Consider the following 11,125-nt stretch of genomic DNA (forward strand, 5'->3'; position numbering starts at 1 on the left):
TTAATTCTGTGTGTCAGTTTGAAGAATTAAGTTGCCTTAACTGGCCACAGGGTGCTCAGATGAAACATTGTTTCTAGAGTTGGAATTAGCACTTGAATCAGTGGACTTAAGAAAGCAGGTTGCCTTCCCCAACAGGGGAGGGCTTCCTCCAATCCACTGCTGGCCTGAATGGGCAAAAAGGCTAAGGAAACAGGAATTTTCTCCTTTTTTTTTTTCTTCCTGCCTCACTGTTGAGCTGAACATCTCATCTCATTTTCTCCTGCCTTCAGATTGGCTTCCCTCGTTTGTAAGCATTTGGGCTCAGACTAAATCATACTGCTGGCTTTCCTGGGCCTCTAGTCCATAGATGGTACAGGGTAGGACTTTTCAGTCTTTATAACTGGGTGAGCCAATTGCTGTCATAAATCTCTCTCTCTCCTTCTTTATATATATGTAAAGAAATACATATTTAAATATATATTTAATTAAGTATAACTATATTTTATATATTATATAAATACATTATTATATTAAATATTTAATTTAAAATATAAAATAATTAAATTGATTTAAATATATGTATATATAAAACCCAACATACTCTATATAATATATACAGGCATATATCTACACACACATATATCCATATATCTTACACGTTCTGTTTATCTGGAGATCCCTGATATAGAGATCTCTGCTGATTTACTTCTACTCTCCTAATCCAAACCACCAGCATCTCTTCCCTGGACTAATAACTCACTTCTAACTAACCAATTTCCCTACATCCGTTCCTGCCCTTCCTCTATCTGATTCTCCACCCCGCAGCCAAATTGATCTTTTAGAAAATGGCAAATATCATTTGGCAGCTGCTCTATTTAAAACCTGCCCATAGCCTCGGTTTGCTGCAGATCAAAACCCTCCCCGTGGCTGGGAGGGCATCTGGGCTGGCTCCGGGGAGGTCGACCACGCACCAGCCACGTCGCCTTCTCTATCACCACCCGCCTCGTGCTCAGGCACTGTCACTTGCCAGGCTCGTGCCCTCTTCCTGGGTTTTTCACAAGCTGCCCTCTATGTCTAAGGACATTTTCTTTCTTAGCCTTTACCCAGTTCTTGTTTCCTTCTTATAAGTTCTCTCAGGGCATTCTGTCCCGAGATCTCGAAATGCTAATTCAGCATTAAGTAGAATTCGTTTTCGTTTCAGATACCTCCTCTCCTCCCCGAATGGCTGCTTCTGTCCATCTGCTTCTCTGTGGTGCTGTGCACACTAGGACCTCAGGAACCCTGACCTCTCTGTGCTGGCTGGCTTCGCCCTCGAAACCACAAATCTGTTTGCTGCACTTTCATACTTAAAAACTCTTTGGTGGCTTCCAATGACCCACAGCTCTACCTGTCAATCTTTTCCACTTGGATGAAGGGGTTCTAGGACATTTCACAGAACAGCCCATGTTAAGCACGATATTCTTCTGAAGTTTCACAGTGTGCTTCAGAAATTCACGTGAAGACTACATTCCAATCTATAATATCCATTTGAGAAAAAATAGAAATTATGCTTCCCCACAAAATCCACACACACAAAAATGGATGCTCCAAGCAGCCGTCTCATAATGCCCATGGGGCCCCCGTATGCCATCACAACTGCCATGGGCTCTCAGGAATAGATGCATGTAAGTTTTAGAAGGTCAAATGTGATGCTTTTTGTAGAAGATGAGGTTGAGGCTTAACCCCACCCCTTTGGTCCACCTCTGGGTTTCCCACAGCTGCCATGGATAGTTCCCATTGGTGCTGACAAGTTCTCACCTCATGCATTTGAGGCCATTTTCTCAGTGCAATGAGACCTTGCTCAGCCAGTTGTTCAAGGCAGGCAGCCCAATCCTGAAATTTTGGGGATTTAAAATCTCTAGGGCAATGCTTAACTGATGAGGGAGAAGAGTTGGTATGTAAATCCTTCAGCTTCCATTGGTGGGTCAATTATGTGCCAGTTGGGTCTTCCAGGAAGAATAGGCTAAGACGTAGTTAGACGTGGGAGAGACTTACAGAGAGTGACAGATAAATGGACTTTAAAGGCCGAGGCAGAGCCTGAAGACACCTGCAGCCGGAGGCTGGGAGATCATTATCTCCCTTTGCAAAGGACACTAAGCAACTGGCACTTGGTCAGGGGGCAAGCTACAGATCCAAGGCTTGACTGGAGGGCATGACGAGCAAACAGAAGGAGATTGGATTTTTGTTAATGGCAGAAATTAGGGTCTACTTGAGTGTTCAGGCACACCTGGGACAACACTAATGGCCTGAAAAGGCCAGGTTGACTAGGAAGGTTGATGAGAACTGCGGGAAATGTCAGTGTCAGTGAACCTGAGATGGGCAACCCAAGGCCATCTGTCCCCGGGGCCATGTCAGAGCATTGTGAGTCCAACGTGGTCTTTCCCAGTTCCGAGGGTCACATCAGTGGGTACAGTCAATTCAGAAGAATCCGGGCCCCAGTTCTGCAGTAGCTCCATGTACCATTTCCCCATCTCCCCTGCCTCGAAGACAGTACTGTATTCCCAGGGCCAGGCTGCCACATGGCTCTAGCACATCCCCTTTGGGGCCAGACCTGGGTTCATGTTGTGCCCATCTGAGCTGTCCTCCCTATCTGTGTGCTAGGGCAGGGTCCCTGTCCCTCATTCCAACAGATGGTGGTGGCTGAGCAGGCAAGAAGATGAAATCCTGTCTTTTAGATGACTTCTGACATGTGACACCTGACTCCCTGCCTCTGATCTGTTCTCCTGTGCACAGGAGTCACCATGCTGGCCAAGATGGGCCTGCTGCCCAGCTATCCTGCACAAAGATCTCATGAAGCATGACTGGATTTGGTCTCAAATATGTACCATGTAAAAGGCAGTGGTCTTTATGACCAACTCAGAGATCAGTTGGGAAATAGCCAATGTGGAAAACAGCATAGAGTTTCCTCAAAAAATTAAAATGGAATTACTGTTGGATCCTGTAATTCCACCACTGGGTATTTATTCACCCAAGGAAGAGAAAAAACTACCTAAAAAAGAGACACGCACCCCTGTATTTATTGCAGTATTATTTATAATAGCCAAGATATGGAAGCCCAAATGTCCATCCATAGAGGAATGCAAGATGTGACACATATAGATATGTATATATGATGGAATATTACTCGGCCATAAAAAAGAATGAAATCTTGCCATTTGTGACAACATGGATGGACCTAGAAGGTATTATACTAAGTGAAATAAATCATACAGAGAAAAACAAATACCATATGATTTCACTCATATGTGGGATTTAAGAAACAAAACAAGAAAAAAAGAGACAAACAAAAAAATGGACTCTTAACTACAGAGAACAAACTGGTGGTTTCCAGAGGACAGGTGGGGGGTGGTGGTGAAATAGGTGAAGGGGATTAAGAAAGAGTACACTTATGATGAACACTGAGTAATGTATAGAAGTGTGGAATCACTATAGTGTGCACCTGAAACTATATAACACCAGCTGTTAACTATATGTCGGTGAGAAAAAGGAGGAAAAAAGAATATCATGACATCAAGTGAAATCCTTGTCTCATTATAGGTATCCCAGAAGAAGAGAGAAAGAAAGGGCTGGAAGATGTATTTGAAGGAGAACACCAAGATTTTGAATTAATGCTCACTGCAGATTCTGGAGGGGTGTGTGTGTCTTGCGCATTGGTTGTGAACGTGTGAGTGAAAACATTACCATATATTGGACTTGTTCGTGAATCTTGGCTGAAGGATTTTGCTGCGGAAACCTGAAGCACAGCTTCCTGAGGATGGAGGAGTCGTGCTGGATGAACACCTTGGAAATGAAAGGAGCTAAGTCATGAGACAGGAAGACCATCCTTAAGTGAACAAAGCAAACGCAGTGGAACTCTCAGGAATAGTTCGTTGGAACTGTAGCTGAAGCTGCTTCTGGATTGTCTTCCAGAATATGCTATTCTAGGCATAATTACATGAGACTGGGGTGAAGTGAGGAGGGGGTAGTAATGTGGGAATCAACTCTATTAACTATTGATGAATTTTCCCACCTCTGGGTAATTCCTTAAGTTTTCCTCCCTGGGATCTCATATTGAAAAGAAGCCAGTAGCTTCATTCCATACCTTTCTGCCCACCAGCTATGTCATAAGAATCAACTATCTTTCCCCCAATTGATATGAAAATGCAAATCTGTAAGGAGAATATGGAAATTCACTCTTTCAAGCTAGCTACATATCAAACATCCCAATAGAAACCAACAAGATGACATCAAGTTTAAAGGAATGCTTCAAAAGTGGAAATAAGGCATTTAGATGGGCAGTGGAAGTCAAAAGAAAATGCAAAGCTACAGAGCCAGAAGAACTAATGAGGAGAGCAATTCAGAGCAATCTAGATCGTGTGGCATGCAGGAAGAAAATAGGCCATATTCAGAAGGAAGAGAAGAAGGTATTAGAGTGAATCTCCGAGAATCCTCTTGTCCGAGGATAGGTCCTCTTTTCTGGCCATCCTGGGGCTGGGGTGCCTGGGAGGGAGCAGCCCACTGCGGGAGGGACTTTGAAAGAGGCACTCTGCCCAGGGTGGCTAACTGAGTGCTTTCTCATGTTGCACTCATGTTGCTGTTTTCACCTCATGACTCTTCCTCCAACTCATTGTTCAGCATCTCCTCAGTATCCCAGAGGCTCTAGGAGCATGAGTTGTGTTTGTCTCTGGGAGGGTGTCTCTGAATTATCACCTCTCAGGGTGCTGAAAGGCAGGGAGGCATCGTGAATTCCTTCTCTAGTTCCTTTGCAGACCCCTCCTCTCCAGCCCACCTATTAAATGAAGGAGTTCCTCCAGGATCAGTCTTCTCTCTCCATGAGCTCTCTTCAAGGACAATCTCATCTGCAGACTCAGCTCCAATTCCCACTTATCTGCGGATGACTCTCAAACTCAGAGCTCTTCCTGTTCTCAGCCTCTGAACTCCAGATTTATCTATTCAAACGGTGACTTTTGAGTGTCCTCAGATGTACCTCAAATTGAACATGCAAATGCAGAGATTTGGTCCGCAAACTTACCCATACCAGACTCGCTCTCTCCACCGTCACCACCCAAACTCACCTCCACTCCAGGGCAGCGAGGCTCAGGGGATGACCCGACCATCTATCTGCTTCTGCAGCCAGAGGCCTGGGCATCCTGAAGGACACCCCCAGGATCCTGTCATTCTGTTAATGATTTCCTCTTGCATTTTCCCAAAGCCATCTACATCTCCTCAACTCCACAGCTGCCTCCTTAGACCAAGTTACCAACATTTCTCACCCAGCTGGCCTCCCAAAGCATCCTCTGGCCCGTTCTGAGCCATTCTCTATTCTTCACCAGATAGGTATTCTAAAAAATGCAAATCTTTTTGGTATGTTCCATTGCTCTTAAGTTAACATTGAACATCTGTACCACCTCAGCAGCCTTGGTTCCCTGCTGTCCTCCAGCCCTGGCTCCCAGCACTTTCTCTTCTGTGCTGCAGCTTCTTTGCCCTCCTCCCCCACATCATTCTCCTTCTCTAGCAATCTGACTTTTAAAGCAATGTCCACACTGGGAGGGCTTTATTCACTCCCTCCTTTCCGCCTTCTGATTAAGCTCTTCCCAGGCTTCAGACCTTAGCTCAAGTGCCACTTCTCCAGGTCTGGTAAGTTCCACTGTTAGATGCTTTAAAAAATTTTCATTGCACCGTATCTCTCTCATGGATGGGACTAGCTGAAGCTGATTTGCAGGATGTGTGAATTTAGTCCATTAATGCTAGTCTCCCCCACTGGAATGTAAGTTCCGCCAAGACAAGAGATATGTTTCTTTTGCCCACTGGTGGACCACCATCCCAAGCACAGTGCCGGGTCCACAATGTTCTCACCTTCTGGCAAGGATGCCCCACTGAGGTTTGCTCAGGGATGGGTGGATGGAAAGCCCAGACTGCTGCTTCTGCAGGGTTTCCTGCTGCAGACCAAATTTCTAGTTGGGAAATGCTGCCTCCCTCTGGCCATATGCAGTGATATGGGCAAGTGAGGACTGTGGGGGACCTGCAGGACCCTGGAGCTGGATCAAGACAGGCAGCTTTTCCCCAGGTTCATGGTGAGTGGCTGTGATTCCTTTTTGTTTGTTTTATTTTGCTTTTTCTTACTTGCAGCATGAAAAAAATCCTGGGAACTGGGTTCATAGTTGGAACAAGGGATGCAATCCATGCCTATGTTTTAGCCAGCAGGAACTCAGTAAAAATCTTCCCAATACCCAGACTTGTTCTCTGCGTGCTGTGAATTCCACACATCACAGAGGGTAAATGGCTGAGAGTTCACGGGGGAAGTGTTTGCTAGTCAACCAGTTCTCCATAGATTAAACCGAGGGGCATGAATATGAGTTGACCGTAGAGGATCTGAAGGTTTTGCCTGGGACTGTCATTGTCTTTTAATGGTGTATTTTAAGTGCATAAATCATGAATACTGATTGGATGGCAAATCACTGGTTTTATTTTACTTTTATTTTTATTTTTTAAAGATTTATTTATTTGAGAGAGAGAAAGAGAGAGAGAGAGAGAAAGAGATCATGTGCACACTAGCAGGGGGAAGGGCAGAGGGAGAGAGGGAGAGAGAGAATCTCAAGCAGACTCTGCAAAGGGCTTGGAGTCCGACGTGGGGCTCGATCTCACAACCCTGAGATCACAACTTTCGCCAAAGCCAGGAGCTGAACACTTAACTAACTGAAGCAAGTCATTGATTTACAGACAAAACCTGCATTTTGAGTCTTTTCTTTCAATAATTTTTCATGAAAATTTTCATGTATTTTTGCCTGGTCCTCTAGTTACCAACAACATGGGCATTTGTCTGTGTCTACAAAACAGATTAAGACAGTTGGTCAGTGAGACAAGTCAGAGCCATCAATCTGAAACTCTCCTCCAACTTGGCTGCAGGCTTTCCACGGGCAGAGACCACTTCTTCCTCAGTTCTGCTTCTCCAACTGGCAGGATGCTCAGAGTACAGAAGGTGCATGTAGAAATGTGCTGAGTAAGTGAGTGAACGGTTGTGAGTTAAGTCTGGCCTGGAAAGATGGCCTAGAAAGACCTCTGGGGACAACCTATTTCCTCTGTAAAAACCCTTCTCCTGGACTTTTCCACCATAAAAGGTTTCTGTAAAACAACCTTGTTTGCATATGTGGAGGGGAGAGGAAATGGTAGGTTTAACCTGGCTGGGGGGAGCTAATATCCTTGGAGGATCCCACAGAGGGGACATTTAGAAAGCAATGAGAAGCATCCAGCAGTGAAAGGTAGGAGGGGAGCCAGAGAGTCAGAGGGCCCCGGGATCCCATGATTGAACCTGGGAAAACGGGTTCATGAAGGGGGAAAGGGAGGGAAGTGGCATAAAAGCTTGATTTCTTTTCTTTCTTTTTTTTTTTTTTGAGATTTTATTAATTTATTTGACAGACAGAGATCACAAGTAGGCAGAGAGGCAGGCAGAGAGAGAGGGGGAAGCAGGTTCCCTGCTGAGCAGAGAGCCCGATGCGGGGCTCAATCCCAGAACCTCGAGATCATGACCTGAGCTGAAGGCAGAGGCTTAACCCACTGAGCCACCCAGGTGCCCCTGAGAGCTAGATTTCTTTGAGTGCCACACAAAGCAATCCCAATTTTCAAGATGTTATACACAGTGTCGCACACATGGTAGTGCCTTACAGAATGAAATTTTCTTTTTAAAGTGAAACTTTAAAGCCTTTGAAGAGACCAGTTTTCTCTTTCACATGCTGCCGGGAAGCGTTGCAAGGCAAAGAGCCTATTACGTACTTGAAATGAATGTGGAATGAGCTGTCAAGGTCAGCGCTATACAGCAGCAAAGATTCGTAAGTAGCCGGAAGGCAGCTTGACAACCCCTGTAGGTGGCTCTGTGACCGCTGCTGGGCAGGCACAGGGGGAAACGGCAGCAGGTGGACATGGGTGTGGTGTGTGGCCCTTAAAGGATCCTCGCACAGTCAGATCAGTGCCCGACGCCCAAGGGACGGGCCATGATACCTGGAATGGATTTGTTCAGAATGGCTCCGGAGTAGTACTGCGTTTACGACTCGGAAATATTTATAGAGTCGAGTCAGCTGTGGCTTTGGAGTGCAGCCAGCCTGAGCAGCTCAGAAAGCATCCCATGGTGGCCGATAAACTGTGACCCCCTGGGGGATGACAGGACCGCACATCTGAGCCCGCACCATCTCGAAATAGAACCGTGTCCCGTTGGGCTGCCCCTCTGACAAAACCCTTCCTGTTGCTTTCCACTGTACTTGGAATGAAGCCCACATGCACAGCCGGATCTCCCAGTCTGATGTGGTCTGAGCTCTGCTTCCCCTCCCCCCACCCCACCCCGTGCTGCAGCCTCCCCGGCCGTTGTCCCCAGCTTCTGCCACCTAGGGACTCACACACCTGCTCGTCCCTCTCCCACCACTTTGCCTGATGAGTTCATTCCCCCTCCCACCCAAGTCTCAACTCCAGGGCACCTCCTCAATGGAGGCTCCCAGCGTCCTTCCTCAGGTGTGCCCGCCCAGACTAATTCTCTCATTTGTGTCCTTTCCTGTCTCTCTCTGCGCTCCCCACAGGACAGCGGAGTCCATGGGGCAGAGCATCCTGTCCGGCTGGGTTGCTGCCGAGTCCGCAGCACCCGTGCCTCCTATGTCTGGCACGTAGAAGGTACTCGATAAATTTCTGTTGAATGAAGGAACGTGTGGGGAAACTGAGGCAATGGAAAGCAAGAGAGCCCTGGACACCGTGTGGAGTCAGCCTGCATGTTCTGCCACGAGATGGCTGTTGAAGTGTCTAACCACACTCCCTCGGAGCCTGGAGGGAAGGTGTGTTTAGGAGTAAGTCTCAGGTTCTCCTGCCATTGGAGCTGAGATGCTGGGAGACACAGAAAAGAGGAATGGATCCCCCCCTCGCCAGGACTTTCTCCTTCCCTATGGAAAGACAGTGAGGGCCCCGAAGATGAGGTGTGTGCACAGGGCAGAATTCTAGTCTGGAGCTTGAACTGAAGAGGAAGGAGGGTCGGGAGTACATTGGACACCCCCACCTCTATCCATCAGGGAGCGGTCGGGTCCCGCTAACACCCATCCCCTCCTTCCTGTCTGTCTTCCAGGAGCTGCCCCAGCAGCCCCCTGCAAGGGGGGTGGGGGTGGGAGGTGAATTCCTGAATGGCCATGGCTGAACCCTTCTTCAGGTTGGGAGAGAAAGCAGTTAGCACACAGGCGTTCGGATTTTGCAGGGCTGGCGCAGTCGCTCCCACCAGCGTGTTCATTTCAGAGGCGACGTGGAACGTGGCAATGACATTCAGTGTGTGCACACAGAGGGATCTTAAATGCACGTCCCTGTCACCTACTTTCTACCACCAACAGCCTCACCCGGCTCAGCCCTAGATGTTTCCACCCACGCTGTTGCCACTCGGTAGAGAAGGAAGCCCAGAGCATATGCGAACGCGCCCAAATTCTCATTAATTCCTCCCCTGTGATTTGGGATTTCTGCCTTCACTGAGAAAGCTGCGGTTATTTTAGTATCAGCTTCTGAGTAGAAGTAAATAATCTCTTAGAGAAAAAGCAACGTTCCTGTTTCCGAAACTCCTCCCTGGACACTTATTTGCAGTAAAGAAGTCATCGTGCTTTACCACTGGCATCTAGAAGGGTCTAACGGGATGGCCGGGCCGCGGGCCTCATGTAGGTCCTCTGCCTAGCAGGCCAAAGGCTGGGCCTTCTGGGCCAGAGCGGGTTTTCTGAGGGTAATGTTCAGGTTTCTGCTCTTTTCCTAGCGATGTGTGTCTAATTCTCCTTCCCCAAACTGGCGTCGAGGCTTGACTGACAAACTGCCCCTTGAGGGATCCACTTCTTGGCACTGGACATTGCATCTCCTTTTGGATACTGAACCATACTGGAGTGCATTCCCCGGCCAGAGGCCATTCCCACCGGCAAACAGCCAGCCGTTCCCAGAGCTTCCTGACCTCAGCGTCTGGTTTCTATTCGCCGCCACCACACCAGGAAGGCTCTTCCCCCTCCATGTTACTTTGGCCCAGGGCTAATTTGGAGGCCTTGCACGCCCTTTGGCCTAGGTCACAGGGACTAATCTGCTTCTGCCTTGCTATAGCCTGGATGCTTATGTGGCCCCCCAAATTCACATGTTGGAATCTTAACCCCTAATGTGCTGCTAACAGGAGGCGGGCCTGTGAAGGGGAACTAGGTGTCTATGAATCCTCACCAGACACCCAATGGGCCCTCACCAGACACCCAATCGGCCAGAGCCTTAATCTTGGACTTCCCAGGCTCCGGAATGGTGAGGAACGTGTATGTGTTATTTAAGTCAGCCAGCCCATAGTATTTTTGATACAGCAGCCGGAATGGCCCTGGACAGACCTGGGAGCCGTGGACCGGCCTCCCCGCCAGACGCGGGAAACGCTCCCACGCACGCCAGGGCCACGAGATGTTCTGCCACGGCCCTCCACAAGTCAAAATATTGCTCCTTGTCCTATATGAACAAGATGGGGGATTATTAGATGAGGAACAACCCTGGCGAGTTGTTTTACCCTTTCAGAATGGTTTGAGGGAGGAAGCTTCAGTCAATCTCTTTTGAAAATCTCAACTGTTCCATTCCCCCTGGGCTGGCTGGACTGAAAGAGAAGCTGATCAGACGCAAACCCTCTATGGCTAATGACATTTTCAGCAGAAACTTCTGGGCTTAGCTTGAAAAATCTTGAAGCCCTGCGCCAATGCTAAATATCACAGCTTCCTCTGCCCAGGCCCCATTGTTCAGCAAGAGCTAAAGTTTTGCCAATTAATGCCGTGAATACAGACTGCCAGTCCTGGGGCTCCCTACAGTGGATCTCGTAAAAGTTATTCATGACTGAAGCAATAGAGATTCTGAATATTTAACACTAGCGCGTGTGTGAAAATGATTTGGGGAGAGGGAGTGAATGATCTAATATGAGAACCCATGCTGACCCCGGGTCTGGCCCGCTTCAATCCAGTCCCCTCCCTACTTGGGCCCACACTCTCCCCACCAAGCTACTCTAGATACCGATGCTGCATTTTCAGACTAATGAGAACAAGAAGGACAAGTCTGCTTCAACTGGCAGTGACTTTGAACCAGAAAACAGTAGCCATCTATTTAAAATGGGAAAGAGTGC

The sequence above is a fragment of the Meles meles genome, chromosome 8 (genome assembly GCF_922984935.1).
Source record: "Meles meles chromosome 8, mMelMel3.1 paternal haplotype, whole genome shotgun sequence".
Lineage (NCBI taxonomy): Eukaryota > Metazoa > Chordata > Mammalia > Carnivora > Mustelidae > Meles > Meles meles.